Source organism: Lepidothrix coronata, unplaced genomic scaffold, assembly GCF_001604755.1.
Source record: "Lepidothrix coronata isolate B3197 unplaced genomic scaffold, Lepidothrix_coronata-1.0 Scaffold94, whole genome shotgun sequence".
Classification (NCBI taxonomy): Eukaryota; Metazoa; Chordata; class Aves; order Passeriformes; family Pipridae; genus Lepidothrix; species Lepidothrix coronata.
Window position 1 is genome coordinate 1,207,962 of NW_016690274.1, and position 21,583 is coordinate 1,229,544.

The window sequence follows — 21,583 nt, forward strand, 5'->3', positions numbered from 1 at the left end:
AAGGAAATAAGTTGCAATGTAAGAACTAATGTAAGGGAAACTAACTTTGGAAAGATTAGAAAAGAAGAAAATTTGTAAACAGTATTACAAAATAAATGTTTTGAAATGTTGAAGTTGAGTGTATAGCGTAACCTTTAATTAAGAAACCTACACAGGTTTTATGCTTCAGTGTTTTTCAGATCTCAAAATCATTCTGAATCTTGTGAGGCAAGATTTTTGGGGTGCTCACCTGTGTGGAAATAGTAAGAGAGTCGGACAGTAAAACACTTTTAGAGGTGTAAATATTTTCAGACTTCAAAAAAATTTAGTAATTACTTTCAGTCAAAACTTGAAAAGAAGTAACAGTGGAAAAACTAAAGTTATCAATTGTGTTTGTATTGGAATTGATTTGATGGGTAACACTGAAGGGCTCCTTTACAGACCAAGGAAGAACAGCAAATGCTCAAGGCTCCCTAAGCCTTGCCATAGCATGCAGCCTGCCTGCCCTCAGCCAGCTTCAGTAAGAGCAGCCCCATCTTCCCAGGATAGCCTAGCAGAGACCACTAGAGCATGTGGGAGCCAGGGTCTTCATGGACATGTGGGTTTTTGCAGTCACAATAGCACCAGAGAGCCTGGAAATCCAGGGGCTTGGTAATGCAGAAGACAATCATTCAACCACAGAAGTGAAAACCTCATATCAAAATGAATATCTCAAAATCAGACAGATAACATGGGCTGAATTAATCTCTTGTTCAGGCTTTCCATTGTGCCTGTTGGTTGCTGCATTGACAGAGTCCTGTTCAGCATCACTGCGGTTCCAACCTGCAGCTGCATCACCAGCCTGGGGAGCTGCCTCTCTCACACGTGGGACTCATCTTTGCTGATGCTTTAAAGCCACATCCTTTCACTACTGTTTTCTTTCTTCCTCTTGTTTAGTGTTGCATCTCACTGCTTTGTCAGTCATCCCCACATCCCCCTCCTTTCATTTATTCATGATGTGTTGGTTTGTAACTCGTGTTTGAGGACTCTGCTTTTAAACCTCCTCCCTTTTATGCATTTGGGCTCACGGGAAAATAACAAAAAATAATAATAATTGTACTCATAATAATGCGTACAATGTGTCCTTCAGAGATACTCAAATTGACACTTTTATTCCTTCATTTTTTCTTCCCGTGAAACTTGGGCAGAAAGTCTGATCATCTAGTTTCTGATCTTTAATTTCTAAGACTGCTAGTATCTTTTATAAATCACACATCATGAGAAGAATACATTGTACATGCCTCATATCATTCCACACTCATTGGATCACTGTCAGGTCTTCTGGGAGATATTACGGGGCAATAACACAAATTATAGTCTTCCAGTGTTTTTTCCAGTCTTCCAGTATTATTTTTCTAAATAATCTCTTATCTCCTCTGCCCTTCTCTGCACTTTCCATCAGTTTTAGAGCTGACTGTTTTAGCAACTAAAAAAAAAAGAAAAGATGTTTTTGTTTATCATATCTAAATCTTGCATGAAAACACTATTTTTTTAAGTGGGGCATAAGCATCAGCTCTAGTTGACAAAACAAATTAAAATTCTCAATCAGAAAATTTCCAATGTTGTTTTCCAGAAGTGTCAAGGGCCATTTGGTGTGTTGAATGTTTTTTGTGCATTTCCCAGGAGAATCAACAACCAGCATCTGTTAGAGACATGATGTTCTTAAAGGTAGCCTGAAACTGATGCTTAGCAACATTCCCTCACTTCAATAATAATATTTTTAATGAACTGCCTCGTTAAGTGGCTGAACCTTCAGCAGGAATAACATTTGTGTAACATACCGTGACTTTATACCCAGTGAAAAGTTTGGTTTTGGGCTTGTTTATATTTCATCATCAAATACAAAATTTCCCTAAACCACTGTTTGTGGAAGTCCATTTGAACTTCATGGTAAACAGGTCACTTACAGTGATGCTGTCCCACACAACATCCTTGTCTCTAGAGAGACATGGATTTGATGAATGGACCACTCAGTTGATAAGGAATTGACTGGATGGTCACACTCAAAGAGTTGTAGGTCCAGAGGAGGGCCATGAAGATGGTCATAGGTCTGGAGCACCTCTCCTATGAAGACAGACTGAGAGAGTTAGGGTTGTTTAGTCTGGACTCCAGGGAGGTCTTGTAACACCTTCCAGTACCTAGACAGGCCTACAATAAACCCAGAGAGGTACTTGTAGTGATAGGACAAGGAATGATGGTTTTAAACTGAAAGAAGGTAGGTTTAGTTTAGGTATTAGGAAGAAAGTCTTTACTTTGAGGGTGGTGAGGAACAGGCTGCCCAGAAAGGCAGGGGATGCCTCATCCCTGGAAGTGTTCCAGGCCAGGCTGGATGGGGCTTTGAGACATCTGGTTCTAGTGGAAGGTGTCCCTGCCCAGTGCAGTGGGGGTTGAAACTGATGATCTTTAAGGTTCCTTCCAACCTAAAGCATATCATGAATCTATAATTTCTGTGAGAAGAAATCATGGGGAAACAGACCATAAAAGAGTGGTTCAATGACTCAGACAGATAACTGAGCTACATTTGAATGGCACCAGCACTCTAAGGCATTTGATACTTTATAGCTCCCGCCAGTTTAGACATTGCTATTTTACAAAGAAGGAAAATGATCCTTGCTAATGCAAATGAAACTGAATCAAGGTCTGCAAGTCATCAACATAAATACTTTTGTCTAAAATAAATATTTACAGGCAGCTCAAGGTAGCAGGATTCTAAAGACCTGAACTAGCAAGATACCTCACAGTGTGCTGGAAGCCCATTCGTTCATACTGAGCTATAATTTCTGTGCCAGAGAGTAGCTGCTTACCAAATAACTACACTCCACAGCACCAACAGTTGCTTTACCACCAATAACTCCCAGGGCACTAGTAAGATGTAAGGGCATCTTTCAGAGTGTAATAATAACCTGCGTCTAGACAAGTAAGACCTTCAGCATCTGGATGTGGGGTCAGCAGAGCAAGACCCTTCACACAGTTTCATGGTGATGGTTTTTTGGAGTCAGTGATATTCATCCTATGTTTGTGTGATGAAATAGCTACATGATAAAGTGTGAGTTGGTGCCTGAGAGCTGTCACAGGTTGTGTCCACTCCCCCATATCTGTGCATAAGCCCCTGCTGTCTCCTTATCCAGATTGTCAGCTGCCCCTTGAAAACACGCCTTTTGGTCAATAAAGATACAGAGCCACCACTGCGACATGAAAAAAAACACAAACAAACACAAAGTATGAACTGACTATAATGCTGCTGTTGCCAAGCATTGAGCAAACATGCCTTAAATTGTTGTAATCCCAAAGACGTAAAGAATGAAGAGGTCCCTTAATGTGTTCTGCTACTCCCATCATCCACAAATTTATTAGAGAATGTAAATGAATGCTCAGTCATTGTCAGATAACTCCTGGGGCTGCAGTCCCCAAAGCCATGTGGAAGACAGGGGAAACTGTCAGTATGCAGGGCAAGAGAATTAGACTCAGATGTGTAGGTGGTGGGGGTTTGTCATGCCTCCCATGGCTGGTTGGTCAAGAAAAGGAGCAGGCTGTTTTGCTACAAGAAAGAATATCTGAGACTTTGTTTCATCAAGCCCCAAATTTCTGCCAACAGAGGCATCTTCTAACCCTTCCCAGAACCTTTGTGGGTTGCTGAGCCCACTGAACATGTCAGCCTGCCTGAACTGAGCTGTCAGACAGTTTTTCCTTATTTACCTTCTGCATTTTCTTCTTGAAGCTTTTGTTATCCACATGATAACAGTGTAAACCCACATTGCTCTTGCCAGAGTTTCTTTTTCCCCTTCTGTTAAATAAGAAATGAAAGTGGGAGTTATATGACTCTGACACAGTTATTAAACCAAGACTAGAGAGAGGAGAAACATCAATCTTCAAAAGAAGTTTCTGGGGAGATGGGGAATGGATGATGGCTACATAAGAATAATACCTGCTGATAACAGATTTGTGGAGTTTGTGCATAGCTAAAAGCTGTTTGCAGTTGATTTTCAGCACATCTGGATCCATTATTTAGCAGGAAGCATACACATGGCAATCGTAATAGCCCACATTATCCCCATCAACTGGGCTGTCTAACTTCTGGCATAAGAAGGAGAGATGATTGCTATTCAGAGTTGCAGGGGTTTCTCTTGTGGTAGCTGCTCTGCAGCAAAGCACAAAGGACAACTGCTGCTTTCATAATGGTAATAAATTCTTCCCAAGACTTCTGACAGATTCAAGATAAATCCAAGTCCAAAAGTACATTCAGCGTGGAACAGAATACAGATTTTCCCCACAAACATTACAACTACATTTTTAATATTGTTATACTTATAATGTTTTAAACATACCATAATTGCTTGTTATTTGTAAAAAGATGAAATTAAGGTCTGTGTTCAAAAGCTTTTGTTGCTTGACTTAAATATAAGAAGTCGATTTGGACACTTCTGACCTTTCATTTTCCTGGTGTTTTATCCCATGAACCTTTTCTGTGCTTCACTGACATTATATCATTTTTATGGCACTTGATTATATCTAAAAGCATATCAATGTATCAGCTTTCTCTTCAAGCTTATGAAGTAAACAGATAAAAGTCAATATTTTTGTATTTAAATTACATTTGTACACATCTTTTTATTTTATAGCTCAGAGTAATAATTACTTAAGTGGATCTTGAAAAATTTTGTGAAGAAATTAACTACTGTTTTTTAAAAAGTCACTGAAATGTTTGAAACTTGTCTCCACAGAGATGATAATAACATCATCTGTCTCCTGGTTTGTGAGAGACAATAAAAAGATAATTTAATTCCGGTTGGACCACAGATTTATAAAGCAGAAGTAATCTCAGAAGAAATTAGACCTAGCAGGAACTTTTCAGGGGAAAACATTCATTTCACCAGAAAATATCACTTTATGAAAACCAGTACCTGTAATGAGGAAAAAAAATTAGCATACTTTTTATATCAATATTTTTGCAGGGCTTCATCTTTCTAACACATCTGTCTTGTATTTCAAGTCAGGATATTTTATTTAAGTGTAAATGAATTATGCTTTATTCATATTTAATTGTAATGGAAATCTTTAAAAATAAAAATCGAAACAATGGTTTAATATTGCCTGAAAAATTTCATTTTGACATATTTTCCCTTTCATTTAATTTGGTTTTGATTTAGAATAATTGTTATGATAAATAGATAAAAGTTACATTCAATGAATTAGCATAAGCATTTGCAGAATAGTCTCCAAAGAATAATGAATGTAATGCTATATTGAAAATGATGATTATGTAAGGAATCAGAATGAAATGCTAGCTGCTTTTTTCTTTGTAAGTAAGTGTATTCTTATGAGAGTCCTTTCTCATTCTCAAAGGAAGATGCCTATGTGAAGTATGAAATAAAAATATCTGTTTAAATGTAGTTTCTCTTTGGTGAGAATCCAAGGCAACTGCACATGAAATGATTCACTGGGTCATGACAAAATTGAAGAAAATCAGAATATGCCTTATATAATCTTTTTATAATCCTCAGCAAACATCATAAAGTCAGCTCAGTAATCTACTTACTCCTTATCATCTCTGATTTGATTTTCCTCTGAAACAAGGTTCTGGGCAGTGAGGACCAAAGAGCAGCTGAATGATTCTATGGAACTGAGGAATCTCTTCCTTTCCCAAGAAATCTATTTAAAACATAATGAAAAATAAAACAAGCTTCTGTCTAGTGTCTTTGTGAGGTGGATGTGGAAGGTCTGAATAGGGTATGAGATGTTACTAAAATTACTCAAAGTGTTTCCAAAAGGGTTTAATATCATGTTAGATCCTTTCTTATTTACTGTCAGTGTAAGAGGCAGCAGAAGAGAAATATAGGCAGTATTTGCTTTTAAGGAAGGCCTCACTTAAGTATTTAGGATATATGGCTTAGAAATCAACTTCTCTTTATATTGAAAAAAGTTAGATATTCACCAGCATACTCTTAGATCAACCATATTGTGTTTTGTCCTGTTCTTACAGGACCTTGTTCATCAAAGGAAATCTTCAGACAAATCACTTGAGAAAGGTTAAGAGAGGAAGCCTTTTAGTTTGCAGTTGGGCAAAAAACCAAAAAGTGATCTTCTATGATACCATGGATGTGTGTGTTTGTGTGTGTCCACTATGCATGTGCATGTGTGTACACAGAGAATATACATTTTCTCCAACTCAAGGCCAATAAAAAAAACCCTACACCACACAACACTTCTAAAAATAATGAGTGTGTACCTCAGCTTTTCAGAAAATAAAATATAAGCAAATAGATTGCAGAATAGGGCTTGGAAGCATTCTCTTAATTTCCAACTATATGGTATGTAACTAATGAAACTAAGTTAAAAGCTTACTGGTCTACGTTCCAGTTTACATTCAGATAATTCTCACCTGTCTTTAATCCTCCATTTGTATCTGTACTAAATCCACAGTCTAAATCTCACTCCCTCATCTGAATATTCCTTCTGTATTTTGCAAGGAAATTACTTCCAGCAATTAGTTGCATGAGTAGGTTTGCTCTCTGGTATGGATATCCATGGGACTGCACTTTGAAAAATTCTAGGGTCCCAGTCTTTACCTGCTCTGGACCACATGCAATCTGCTGTTTGTTGTACAGATGGGAAATGCAAAGCTTTTAGCATCTTAGCAACATTCTTTAAAAAAATAGAAGACAATAACACTGTTAGTATAATGCATGTCCTGTCATCTCAACTGACCTCCACTGAATTAAAATTCTTTCTCTGGCTGCTTTTATCCCAGTCAATTTTTGTCCCCCATTTACTGTGTCCTTGAGCGACTTTCCTGTCTATGAAATATTGGGTTAAAGGAAGTGCTCTGTGCAAAAAAATTTAGATTTTTCATGCAGCAACCACCGCTGCCATTTACAGTGCATAATAAAGAATAGAAAAAGCAAAAATTTTATATTGAACAGAAATCTAGTTTTATCACAGTAAATTAATTTTTCATGTTTTACTGATTATTCAAGAATAAAAGAGGGAAAAATGTCTGGATTATACAACTTCATCACTTAGAATAATGAACACAACTGTGTTCATTATTCACATTCACATGCAGTAAATAAGAAAATGAGAGGCTCAGTTTTTGACCGAACTCTTGGAAATATCACTGCATCCGTAAGAATTGTTAAGATTGAGTTTCATGATGACTTTGGATTCACTCTGGATGTATAAATGACCTGCCTTATAAACATAGAGTAACTCCCTTCTTTATCACACATATCACTTCTCTTAATTCAAAAGCTACCACTGCACAAGGACTCACTGTGATTTTTGCATTTTATCTGCTTTATAACGCAGATGGAAAGCCTTTCCTGAAGTAATTTCCAGCTGAATGCTAGATGAGTAATTATTAAACTAAGAATATTGTCAGTATTGATATGTAGCCAAGGAGATCCTTACCTGATGAAGAAAAACAGCTTAGGACGGATAACGTCACCTTTCTTGTAAAGATGTTTCAGCAGATACATGTTATTTAGAGCTCTAAATATGTTTCTGGCAGCTTCCCTCAGCAAAGACTATTGAACAAATCAAGATGCTATAGGAGAATGAGATAATTTTTGTGGATTCATTATTTTTGAAAGGATGGGAAAGGAAGAGCAAAAGATCAAGTTTATCAATAAAGAAAGGTTTATCAATAAAGAGAGATTCAGAGAGATCTATGCTTTTCAATGCTGTCATGGTTTGAAAATTGCCCCTCCTGGGAGCCGGGGTGTCTATAAGTGAGGTGATAGGGTTCCAGGGCAGTCTCCTCTGAAGAGCCAATCACCGCTTGTCTTGTTCGCTCCTGTGAAAAATCATATATACACAACCGAAGCTGTTGGCAATCGGTCTGTCTGGCTGCTGCTGTGTCTGCTGCTGTGTGGGGGTGTGTGGGTGTGAGAAGGCCCAGGGGTGGCAGGGCCCCCTTTTTTCCCCTCCACGGAAGGGGGGGCCTGCGGCCCTCAGCTCTGGTCTAAGCCGGGGTTGGAGGCAGCATTGGAGTGAGCGTGTGTTGTGAGGGAAGAGACTCGCAGCACCTTAAGGTAAGCGAGAGAGAGGAACCAGGCCCTCTTCCCCCACCTCCCTTTCCAACTGGGCTGCGCAGGGGGCTTCTTTTCCCTCTCACTGTAAAGTGGAGGGGAGGCTCAGCACTAGAGCAGAGCCAAAGTGGGTGGGCTGAACACAGCCTGGCGCCAGGGAGATAACCCCAGGCGAAATTAGAGACAGGCCAGAGAAAGGCCTGGAGGATGTCCTTGCAGTGATTTAAACGGAGGACAGCCGAAAACTCGGAGGAGGAATGAAAATTCGAAGACGCGTACGTGTAATAAGCTGAACTGAACTACAGCAGTTACGGAACCGAGGGGGAGAGAGAGAGAGAGTCACACAGCAGAGACTGACACGGAACCAAGGCAGCATGGACTCAAACTATTTTCTTGGACTTCGTAAGGAAGAAGAGACTTCAGTAAACAGCTGAAGGTTGGTGGGGGGAGTGAGTCAGATTCCCTGAACACTCCCATGAGAGAAAGACTGTTTACCTATCAGCCTGAAGGGCTTTTCCTGGACTAAATTGAGGGAGAAGCTTAAAGGGACTGATAGAAGTGTGTAATATTATATGTATAGTTGCTTTTAGCTTGTACAGTATATTTATTTGTGTAAAATAAATGTGTATACTTCCCCTTTTCCCCTATAGAAGCCTCTTGCCTGAAAGTTTCTCTGTGGTGTTGAGATAAAATTGTGGGAAGGGGTGGGAGAAGCCCGGAAATTGGATTTTGGATTTTTGTGGTGGTCTCAAACCACCACAAATGTATATGTAACTGATCTAAAAGGACTTAGATAGTGAGAGGACACAACTTACTGTTATTATTTAAGAATATTACAACTAAATCTGCCTTTCAAGGAGTGAAGACCATGCTGAGTGATCTGACTGTGTAGTGCACTGGAAATACTGTAAACGGGATAAAGCTAACTAAACATAAACAATAATGACATTAAAACAACTGTTCTACCAAGGAAGGACTGGTCATGGCAGATAGTTCTGTGAGAATGTCAAGAGAACCCTCAGTTAATGCTAAGGAAACAGCAAATAGAGTAATATATGCTATTAGAAAGAGACCAGAAAATAAAGTCAAAAGATCACTGTGCACCTGGGAATGTCTGTGATTCAACTGAATATACTTCATTTTCTTTCTCTAAATGAGGCTGTGGCAAAGTAGATAAGCCACACAGTAGGCCAGCAAGCAAATAACTTCTAAACTTATGAGGATACTACCTTTATTAAGAACTCTTCAGACTGGTAAAAGACCCTACATCTCAAGCTAGAAATGACAGGAATCCTTAAAGGAAGAAGAGGACACTGAAGAGGTGACAGGAATTCTTCTGCACAGTCTCAAAATGCTAGAAGTGAGACGCTTACAGGGAATGGCAGGAAATACTGTTACACATAGCTTACATAGCTCTTGACATACCTTTTACTTTAGGATGTTTTGGTAGACCAATGTATAAAGACTTCCAAAGAATAATTAGGCCATTTCATGGAGGATGTCTGTATTTCCATGCAGTGATCTGGATACAGTTTTCACAGCAGAAAGTTTTTCTTCCTACTGGTCTTCAATCTTATACTTTCTACAGGCATCCACTTTGCTGTTGCAAATGAGAAAATACAGTCTATGACTGACTTCTTATGGGGAATTTCCTAATTCTGCATACTATCATAAAAGGCAGCAAAAATTCCAATCATGTTTTAAATGTATAATAGCTTACTATTGCTTTGCTGCTCTGTAGATTAGCAAGGGCACAGACACTTATTAGGTGTGAAAGGACACATCACAGACTGATATAGCTGCCCAGTAGTGCCAGCAAGAACAGGATATGAAATAGTATTTCACACTGCAAAAACTGATTTCAATAAAAGCTTTCTTTATCTTCACTGCAAATACTTCATACTGCCACATGAAAATGTGTGGCCTGAATTACTGAATGAATATATTTCTGTTGAACGATTGCCTTTATTTCATTATAACTTAATGTTATGTTCCTCTGTCCAACAAAGCTGAGCTGTGTGTCCCAGTCCTCTTCAATATATTTATCGATCTGCATGAGGGGTTCGAGTGTACCCTTGGTAAATTTCCAGACGACATCAAGTTAGGTGGGAGTGTTGATCCTTTGGAGGGTAGGAAGGGTCTATAGAGGGATCTGGACAGGCTAGAGAGGTGGGTCAAGAGCAACAATATGAGGTTCAACAAGACCAAGTGCCAGGTCTTACACTTCAGCCACGACACCCCCACGCAGCATTACAGGCTGGGGCAGAATGACTGGAAAGAAGCCAAGCAGAAAAGGACCCGGGGGTGCTGGTCGACAGTGGCTGAACATGAGCTAACAGTGTGCCTAGGTGGCCAAGAAGGCCAATGGCACCCTGGCCTGCAGCAAAAACACTGTGGTCAGAAGGATCAGGGAACTGATTCTTCCCCTGTACTCTGCACTGGTGAAGCTGCACCTCAATTCCTGCATCCAGTTCTGGGCCCCTCACTACAAGAAGGACATTGAGGTGCTGGAGTGTGTCCAGAGAAGAGCTGGGGAAGGGTCTAGAGAGTCAGTCTTATGGGAAGTGGCTGAGGGAGCTGGGGTTGTTTAACCTGGAAAAAAGGAGGCTCAGGAGAGACCTTATCAGTCTCTACAACTACCTGAAAGGAGGTTGTAGCAAGATGGGGGTCAGACTCTTCCACCAGAGAACTAGTGACAAGACAAGAGGAAATGGCCTCAAGCTGCACCAGGGGAGATTCAGCCTGGACACGAGGAGGAATTTCTTCGAGAAAAGTTTTGTTAAACATTGGAACAGACTGCCCAGGGAGGTGGTAGAGTCACCATCCCTGGAAGTGTTCAAGAAATGACAGGATGTGGTACTTAGTGCTATGGTGTAGTTGACATGGTGGTGTTTAGTCAATAGTTAGACTTGATGATCTCAGAGGTCTTTTCCAAACTAAATGATTCTGTGATTCCCTGTTATTATAGGATTCATCTTAACCAATAAGTTTTTCTAGCTAAAAAGTCTCACAAATAGGAATGTAAAGCTCACTCTCCATCAATTAGCACATAAGTTAATATTTAAGAAATTATTTGAGATTGCAGCTCCATTATCTGACCTGTATTGTTCTTATCTTAGCATTGAGTTGTCATGTACTCTGGACAAACTCTTGCAAGAACGGTCACGATAGCGACCCAGAGAGTTTATACCTAAAATAGAGTAAACATTTCTATTGCAATGTGACCCAGAGATGTGGGCTCACTAACTAGGAAACTGCTCAGGGCTGGCTGATGAGAACTGAAACTTTTACTGACTTACTGTATGTTAGAGGAAGTATGATAATAGGCAATGGAACAATCAGCTATGGAAGGTGTTCAGAAGCCAGAAAAAAATAGACTTTAAAATATCCTGTCAACAGTGGTTTAAAAAATAGTGGAATTTCCCATAAGACCAGAAAGGAAGTAGAACTGTACATTAAAGTCAGACTTCTCTGTATGGGACTCAATCAGTTTGTTAAATGGCATTTTAGATACAACTCTTCATATGTCATTCAGTTGTCACTAATACTTTGGCCAGCATGAAATATCTTGATTGCAGAAGGGAAACTGAAAACTAATTGCAGCGGAAAAAACATATTCCTTTCACTAGGGAAATAAGAGAGAAAAGAAATATTAGATTTTGTGTTGTCATTCTCTGAGCCTCCAATTTTAATCAAACAGAAATTTGTAAACAATCAGATTTGAAATGTAGCTCAAAGATTAGGCTTCTTCTGTCTTCTCAGTAAAGTTCAGGTTAACGGCAATGTTAAATTAGCCACTCTCTGAAATCTTAACATAAACAAAAAATATATTATAGAAAGTGGTAAAGTTGAAATAAAATAAACTACAGAAGTACAAACTGATATTTACCATGTAAAAAAACTAATTTTGAGAAGCAGTTCTTAACATCCTATGAAACTCACTGTCCATGCCAAATACCAACAAAGATTCAGTTTTATTTGTGCACAAGGCATCAGTCCACAGTTTTCTACTGGGCATCTGGGAGCATCTGTGCCATTCCAGAAACACACAGGACTTCTGCCAAGTTGCCAAGGTTTGAGCTCAGTGTGCTGCACACATGCTTTGAGGTGTTCCATGTTAGCAAGCAAATGCCATTGGTTCCCAAGAGAATAGGGACTGGCCTTAGGGGCAGAAGCAGCTAAAAGCTGCCACAGAAGTGCTGCCACAGGAGAGAAGGCCTTCCAGGTTTTAGACAACACTGAGAAAGCTTGGGATGAAGTGCATTGATGCATAACTTAATAGGATTTGGAGGCTGAGGTAGAATAAAATTGGTCTACTGTATGAAGTCCTGAACCCCACTGAAATCAGTGCTTTTGTTGCTCATGTGAGCATGTATTGCAGTCAAAGTCTTGTTTATGGGCAAAGCAGAAATACACATATGTGACCATAATTTACTGTTACTATAGTAACACTACTATGGTGGAAATCTTTAGAGTCTAGTAATTATTAGTCCAGATCTGAATATTAGAGAAAAAATAACAGTACAATTAGAATTTTTATGCACACTCATGGTAAGTTGCCAGCGCCTGGAGTCCTTTTCTGAGAGGAATGTAGTGTTAATTGTGATAGGTTTTTTCCTCGGTATAGGATATTCCCAGATTAATTTTTATGTGCTTATTACCACACTTTTTTCTTTCTCGTTTGATCTATATCTCTACGTTATGCCTGAATGATCTATATATGATGTCTTTTATACATGCTAGATACTATTTCTTTGTTCTCTTTGTGACATTTTTTTAACAGACTATTTGGTGATATATTTATAGCTATGGGATCTGCAGTACCAAGCACATGCCCCATTTTTTGTTACCCCATGACTGCCCAAGTCTGTGCCACATCCTGTGACTTCACTACTCAACAAAGCTGCTGTTGAACCAGACCTGTAGTTCTTTACACTACATCGTGTCAGAGTCACAAATATCTCAGTCTACTCACAAGAATTGCTACTTGCTCCTACATATCTAAAACTATGATTGTGCCACAAAAAGATGATAAAAATAAAATAAATTAGACATAAACATCAAGCCAGTTATAGAAATTATTGTCACACCTAAAACAAGTATGACAAAGCTGCAACGGGTCAAGAAAAGTTTGGATTAAGCATACCTCTCAAGCCTCAGTCCTGAGACCTTAAAAATTCACTACAAAGCTTGTGGCCTGTTACAAGTAATGGCAATATCTTATAGAGCTGCATGGTTTCATAAGGCTGAGATACAACCCACTTCACAAAAAATGGGGTCTAAACAGAGTGAGATTTATTTATGTGCAACTTTAGTGGGCACTGGAATTTGTTATGGTGTTTATTTCATGGTTTAATTAGTTATGGAAACAACTGCACAGAAAAGAGGTTTTACATACAAATTAAATCACAGAATCATAGAACATGTGAGTTGGAAAGGACCCACAGGAACCATCGAGTCCAACCCTTAGCCCTTGACAGGACCATCCCCAAGAGTCACAATCATGTATCATCCAAATGTTTCTTGAAGTCTGTCAGGCTCTTTGGGAACTGTAATATCTCTGTAGGATGCAACAGACTGTAGTGGGTTTCTGTGGCTAGATTTTGGCAGCGGGGTGCAGGGGATGGCTTCTGTTAGAAGCTGCTAGAAGCTTCCCCTGTCTGGTGGAGCCAATGCCAGCTAGCTCCAGGATGGGTAGAGCCAATTAGGAATGATAGTAACACCTCCATGATAACATATTTAAGAACAGAAGGTTGTTGTGCAGATGAAAATTCCAGCCAGGGAAGAGTGGAGTGAGAACATGGGAACAACAATGTATGCACCAAGATCAGAGCAGAAGGAGGGGAGGAGGTTCTCCAGGTGCCAGAGCTGAGGCCCCTGCAGCCCGTGGTACAGACCATGGTGAAGCAGCTGTGCCCCTGCAGCCCATGGAGGACCATCGGGGTGCAGAGACCCACCTGCAGCCCAGGGGAAGCTCATGCTAGAGTAGACAGATATCCAAAGGAAGATGTGACCCCATGGGAGGCCCAAGATGGAGCAGGTAAATGTGGTGGAGGGAATAGCAGGGTAACTCCAGTTGCCAGTTTTGAGCAATCAGCAGTGAATTGTTTGCCTGTCTTGTACACTTTGTTATTGATATTGTAGCTGTTACTATTAATTTTCTTATTCCTATTTCCAGTAAATTGTTCTTACCTAAACCCGTGATCTTTACCTTTTGTGCCTCCAGTTCTCCTCTCCAGCCTGTCACAGGGGTAGGGCAAGGGGGAAGCGATTGAGCAGCACATAGTATCAATAAGAACACTATACTGGAGATACTATTCCTAAACCATGACACTGGGGTACGTGGTTGCACTGCATCTCTCAGACATTGCTTAAAATCTTAGAATTACAGCAATACCCTAGGATCGTACTAGGCTCCCTGGTTGCTGTGGTTTTGTCAGAAAAGTATTTTGAACCTCATCAAGAAAAGGGTTGAGGTAATTTTAGACAACAACCTGAGCATTTCCTTTTTTTTTTTCTCTTGAAGTTCTCTCTGCACTGACAGATGGGACCAAGTGGCTAGGATGATGGAAATAGAAAGCCCTGGAAGACTGAGGACACAGAAGGGCTCAGCACAGCAGACAGGCAGTCTCTGAACTGTTACACAACAGCACAGTTTGGGCTTAGAGTACACAGTGCCTACTTCTGTCAGAAAAACAAATAACTTTGGCCAGAAGCGAGACCGTACTTTGTTTTGTGGAAGAATGCTGATATTAATTTTTGAAAGAGAGAATGAAAAGTAGCTGTTCTGTGAGCAATGGTATGAAACAAAAACCCTCTCAGCATTTCTCATAAACTAAGGAAAGCACTGCCTTTCTAGTACTCAAAATCTAAGGAGAGTAAATGTAATGTGATGTTTTTGCTCTTTGTTGTGGGAATTTGACCATTTGCTTTGAGAGAAGAAGGATTATTGAGACACCTCGTACGCCAGCCTACATTGTCTGTTTAGTAAAGATGAAATGAGATCATGTGGTACACTTTTGTTCAGATCTGTGAGTTTGACAGGCCTCTTAAGGTCTGGTCTTTAAATTTTACTCTATCTTCAGAAAACTTTTCTCTTCCTAGATGCTTACATTAGGGGGGAAAAGCCTACCTGAAATGCAAGGAAAAGTGTTTTAAGGCATTTTAAGACTTATTTTCCTGTACCTTTCAAATTGGCTATAAAACAGCCTAATTAAAGTCTGTCCTGTCAGGAAAAGGAGTCTTATTGATTCCCTACATTTCACAGCTAGGCTTTAGGACTCCAACCAACGATATACAAAACAATTTTTAAATCATAATATGGGTTTCTCTTTTCAGAGTCACTTGAAGCTGTGGGGCACAGCAATTCAGAAGTGCACAACCCATTATTTTTCAAACCTTTCAAAAAGAAGCTTCAAAGTGCTGCCCCTCAAATGGAAATGATTCGGCCATTTGTAAAGCACTACTTTTAGTGCAAGGAATGGAACATGGGATTGGGATTGCTCTATATGCCACAAATCATTCTGTTTGATGGTAAATCCTCCCTAAATTTCTCCTAACTTTTTTCCAAACAAGGAAGGGTGTAGAAATGAAATCTCAGATTACCCGCACAAGTGGAAAAATCTTCCTACAGCACTTTGTTTCTAAAATTAATCTATTTTGCTGGAAAAGAAAAAGAAACTGCATTGTTAGGCAAACACTTTTAAATCTTCCCCTTTGGGATGCAACTAGGTTCTCTCTGGAACTGGGAAGAAACTTATTTCCTTCTATGTACATGTGGCCTGTGCACTTCTCTTGATTTTTTTCTCCATGTCTTTCTCAAGTGATAGAGATTGTGGGACTAGTTGGGCTTTGATGTGTCTCTCCTACAGTGGTTTCTAGAGAAAGTCTAAAGGCCTTTAAATATAAAAAGCTAAATTCTTTTACCTGAGCAACAGAACCTTTTTTATATAACAAAAGCTCAAAATAAGGAAGGTAAAATGGAAATTAAAGTTATTAAACTTCATGTCTTGGAAGATGTTATTGAACATCTCCATCCCAGACCACAGTGCATGTCCTTGCTTCTAGGTAGTCACACAGCAGCTCCCACATGGCAGCAAACTGCTATCTAGGGAATTTCTTTCACTCTGTCACCCTTTCCGGTCCCTGGGATTGAGCCTACATAGACACATCAAACAGCTCTAGGGAACACTCCTGAACGCTGTGAGTCAGTGATTTACACAGACAAACTTCTAGATCAGACACTGACTGTGCTAGGTGTTGAGCAAGGCCGTCCCTGAAAAACCCTGGGTGTGCTTCCAGAGCCAACATGGATGAAGATCATTCCCGAAAGATGCACAGGACTCAGTCACCCTGTTTCAGAGGGTCAGAGAGTCTCATAATGCAGACAGGGGCTATTCCATGCCAGTTGAATGCAGTGTGAGAGATACTAGAGAATGGTATGGCAAACATCAACATAGGCTTAGTCTCTCCAGAGATCGTAATGTCTCTGCAGAGCGTCTTAGCCTTAGCTACCATACAGGTAGCTAAGGTCCTGGGGACCTCACTGCCACTGTCCAAGCTTGCTTGGCCCCAGCAGATGAACCTCAGGATTAAAGGGTGGGCTCAGTTCAACGCACGCTGTGTCTCACCTAAAAAATCCATTGCGCAGGCTCGAAGGGTTAATGACCTTTCCCAAATCTTCGCTCGCGAAGACTGGCCATTATTATTATTATTACCATACAGGTGCTGATGGATCTGCCCATCACACCTTTCAGCTCCCTCCTCTCCTGAGCAGCCTCCAGGACAATCTCTGTCTCCAATCTCAGTGCTTCCAGTCCAGTCAGTACTTTTTAAATTGACCTGTCAAAGTAGTGCACAAAAACCAAATAAGCAATTGCTGGAATTCTTGTTTATATATAAAATCAAGGCAAATAATGAGTACTGTACGTCAACTCAGCAACACAGAGAATCTCCGCAATGCAGAGTTCACTTACCCAGACCAACACTGGCTGCCGATTTTGTATAAATAAACATTTTCTCACAGGCTTGGTAGGCATTTTATGAAGAACCAAAGGAGGAATAATTGTTGCATCCGATATGATTTGCCTGCTGGGATCATCTCACCACAACAGTTTTCCAGCCATGAAGAAGCCTAAAGCCACTGGTTGTGCTTAGGTCTGTTGTTATCTCTACCTACAGCAATCTGAGAATGAGACATCTGGCTTAAATAAATCTTTAGATATTACAAAATATTTGTGTGAACCTTATTGACCTGTGGTATAAAGAAGGTCAGACTACATGACATGATGATGTCATCTGTCTCTTGCTTTAGCAAGGCTAGAAAAAAATGACATTTTCAATAATGTTTGGTCAAGGTATGTTAGAAGCGCAAATGAAATTCCTTTGTGATATAACTTTTCAAGGAGGTCTCCTGGCCAACCTGCAGTTATATCCCATGTGATTATCATAAACCAAACATCTACTTCCAGTAAATATTCTGTTAGGTGAGAGAAAACAACAAAAGAAAATGCTGACATATCCCACTTCTCAAATCAGCTACCCACTGAGAAAGTTAAATAACTCTTTTTCAAGGCTGTGGATTTCTGAATAAGTAAAAAGAGATAAAAGCCTATAATAAAGGCTTCAGTATAGATGACAGAGTCTTAACATGACTTTTGAGCATATGTTAATGCATTTTGTATTAATTTCTTTTTCCTTTTTCTTTTTACTGAATCTGCTCTGATATTCAATAAGCATAAATGAATTTTCATTAAAAAGGAATAATACAAAATGAAAGCTTCTTTTAACAAAAATTTGAAAATGGGAAATTGTGCTGTGATAATTGTGCTGTGTAGCAAAGCATGGGTATAAACTGTATTTTAAAAAGGAGGAATTATGTAGGTATAAGAAGAAAACAAGATGAAATGCTGACAGAACTGGCTATTTCAAAGTGGTCTCGTTTCTTTTGCCTGTACACTCCTTTCAGGTTAATGGTTCTCTAGTGCTGGAATGAAGAACAGTATATTTTCTTGCATTTAGTCTAGGTTTCCAACCAAACAATAAAAAAGGAACAGACTTTGCACATTGTGGTGCGGAGAATAGGAAAGAATCCTTCTGTGGTAGAATTTAACCTTTAAAAGGATATAAACCAGAAAGTGGGAGAGAACTGAAATGGGAAAAAGAAGGGAAGTAAAAAGTCAGAAAGGGACCAAAGGAAAGAAAAAATAGAGAAAGCATAAATAGAGACAACAATTTTTTAAATGTGAGAGATTTATGTTTCTACAAAAGAATTGAAACTGCTACAGTAAAGAGAGGAAGACAAACTTAACTAGTGACATGAAAGAATAGATTTTACAGATCTTCATTGTACTGAAACTGAAGATTTTTAAACAGTGGATATATTTTCCTCACTTTATATCAAATTTTGAAACCTTAAACCAGCTGAAAAACATAAGGAGATGTTTGTAGAGGTCTGCAAATAGTGACAGAGAAGTCATGTGAATTCAGACGGAGGGACTGGGTTGCATGTGAGGACACATTTTACAGGAGTTATTTTTTATAATTTTGAAAGAAAAAAAAACTGAGAAAAAAAAAGTAAAAGTTTTAAAGACTTAATAAAGAGGATCCTGTGATTTGGAGAGAAGTCAGAATAAACTTTCAAAAAGGTAAAAGCTGGTGAGAGAAATCCCTACACCAAATGTGGGATCTATACACCAACAGGACCATCTGATCAGCAGCATGCTCTCTGATGCTGCTGACAGCATGTCTGCAGAGGGACTAGCAATAGAGGGGCTGCTGCTAGGAGAGGGGCACATGGCTCAGGTGCCCCAAATGCTAATAAATACTGAGAGATGGTGTTAAGAAAGGAGGCACTGTGACTTAAGGAAGCTCTTCAGCTCTGCTCTGAAAGCTGCAAGCAATTTAGCCGTCAATGCTTTTGTGCTCCATTCTGAAAACAGGCATTGCTGGAGCACTAAAAAGGCATTGCTGGAGCACTAAGGTGAAAGAAGCCTTTTTGAATAGAAACACTAAGCACTGGGGGGAGAACAAAATAGTGAGATGAAGTAGGTGACAGGAAGAGCAGGCTGAATCATACAGTACTCAGAGACTTACATGTGCCCAGTTATCCATACACCCACTGAGTCTGGCTTGGTAAAACTCTTACCACTCATGTCTACTTCTATAACCATCAGTGGTCACGTCTCACTGACCTACACTTAAAATATCTTTCATTTATTGGATTCTAGGGAATTTCTTCTGTTGTGAATGTCTCAGTGGGACATCCTTCAACTCTGTGTGGTAATCTTTGATACTTTTAAATGGAGAAAGGAGAAAACAATATTGCAACACAGAAGAGGTCTTCTGTACTGTGAATACGACAAATAATTTCAAACTCTCTGGAACAAGATGCAGAGGAAAAGCCAAGAAGCAGGAGGCAGAATAAAAATAGAAAGGAAGTGAAAACAATCTAGAATTAATCTAATTTTTTCAGGGGACATGACCATACCAGTTACTTTATAAATGTAGTTATACATTTAATATGTTTAATACCCATAAAATGAGAATACATAAATAGGAACAAAAAGGCCTAAAGATTAAAGACTTTTCTGGTTGACTCATGGTTTATAACTGAAACAGGATACCTGAAACCAAGGTACATTTTTTAATGTACAATTTGAAAGTTACAGCAGCTACAAGACTTAATCCAGTCTAAGAATAAAGAAATTAATATATTAGCTAACATAATGTGTGAGGTGTTGCTCATCTTGAAGTTGGTGTAATTGTGCCTGTGTCACAGGGATTGAATGCAGAAGAGTTGGCACTGTATGTCGTCTCCTGAGAATGCTTATCAAATATCAGCACTGCTGCTAGAACTGTGAGTTCTGTCTCCTCCTGGTAATATCCCCTAGAGGCAAACAACAGTGACTTAAAGTAACGTTGATCACAAAAGTAAAATAACTTTATTAAGACGTGAGTAGCATACTCAGAAAACAATGTATAATAGACATATGTGCAAGGCTACTTCTATGCAATTTTGCTCTCTTTAGTATTTTTGTTTGTTTGCTACTGGTTTCCTAAAATGCACATATCTGTGTGTGCATTGTTCCATAATGAGAATTTTTCTGCCTATATTTCCATGCCTACTTAAATTTAACAACATTTACTGTCATTCCTCTGAAATTAGAAAGTTGAACTGATTTTGAGCTCACTGCAGAGATTCCTCACAAATGGCTTTTCAGCACTCCATGCATAAAAAGATCCTGATTTTGAACAGCCCAGTAGGGTTATTTAAACTGAAAAATGTTAGTGAATCAGAATAATGCAGAAAACCAAAAAATATACAAGGTTGTGGAGGATCAAGCATAATGTCTGACATTTCATTGAGCTTTGTAATCAAGAAAGACACAGTTTTTATTCTACTGTATCTGTAGAAGTATCACTCAGAGTTTTTCCTGCAGAGTATTGACTAAAAATATACTTACCAAGTGAAATAAAATTTAGCAACTGCATATTGTCAGATCGACTCTTACCACTCTGATTCCTAAGACTAAAATAGTAGACTAGAAAGTAGTCAAAATTGTGAACAACTGTATCTTCTGAATCATTCTGAATTACTGTGACCAGAACCAAGGACTTTTCTCAAGTCCTCTAAAAAATTTTACTTTAAATTGCATACAACTCCAACATACTTGGGGTGAACAATATGAGGAAATAATATATTACTCTTTTGACATTAAAAATCATTAATCATGTAAAAGAAAAGCAGTCAATTGTAGTTTATTAATGGTATTTTAGAATATTGAAATATTGATATTAAGTAGTCCTAAAAAGAGAAAGATAATGGGATAAGAAATGTTGTTGGAACCATTTTTCCCTCATCAATAGGAGAAGGAAACATTCACTAAATCTTTTGAAAAGCAAAAAGGATACCAGTGAAACCATAAGAACTATCATACATTTATGAAATTTCCAACTTTAGTTTCAGAGCAAATTTATTTTGAAATTTGTGCTAGTGAAGTTAGAGCTGTGTAGTGTTGCTCTGATTTTCTTGTCAACTTTATGACTAATGAAGGAAATCAGTATTATGTAATTAATTTTGATAACTCAAATCTGTCAATTGAGACAGAGCAGTATTACTTTTAATATTGATTATTCTTTCTCTTAAAAAGATCACTCTATATAGCTTGCTTTCAGTTATGAATGTGTTTACCTTTCCTGGTAATTTCACATGCCAATATAATCTGTACAATATCAGTGTCTTTGTCAATTATCAAATGTACTGAATTAAAGCCACATTCCAAGCTTGCTACACTCACTGAATGCTGTTATTAAAGGTGTCATGTACAGGCTTCTGACAATACAACTCATAAGGTTCTGTTTAAGTTAGTATAATCCAGACCAAGGCATATAATTTATACTGGTCTTCAACAAAGAAAATATATGAAGACTTCAGGTTTTATTGCCTTTCATTATTAAAAAATAATTTAAATAGCCAACAAGACTGTCTGCATTATACTGAAATCATCGCACTTCAGTCTGACTCTGTCTAGTAGTAC

At 38.8% G+C, this 21,583-nt stretch overlaps 1 long non-coding RNA gene across 1 annotated transcript in view; it reads left to right on the forward strand.

Moving 5' to 3' along the window:
- Positions 1-19,827: 19,827 nt before the first annotated feature.
- Positions 19,828-21,583, forward strand: part of LOC108500798 — a 41,452-nt gene continuing 39,696 nt past the window's right edge. The window contains exon 1 of the long non-coding RNA XR_001876001.1: positions 19,828-19,902. This is a non-coding gene — a long non-coding RNA (uncharacterized LOC108500798). The remainder of the gene's footprint in view (positions 19,903-21,583) is intronic.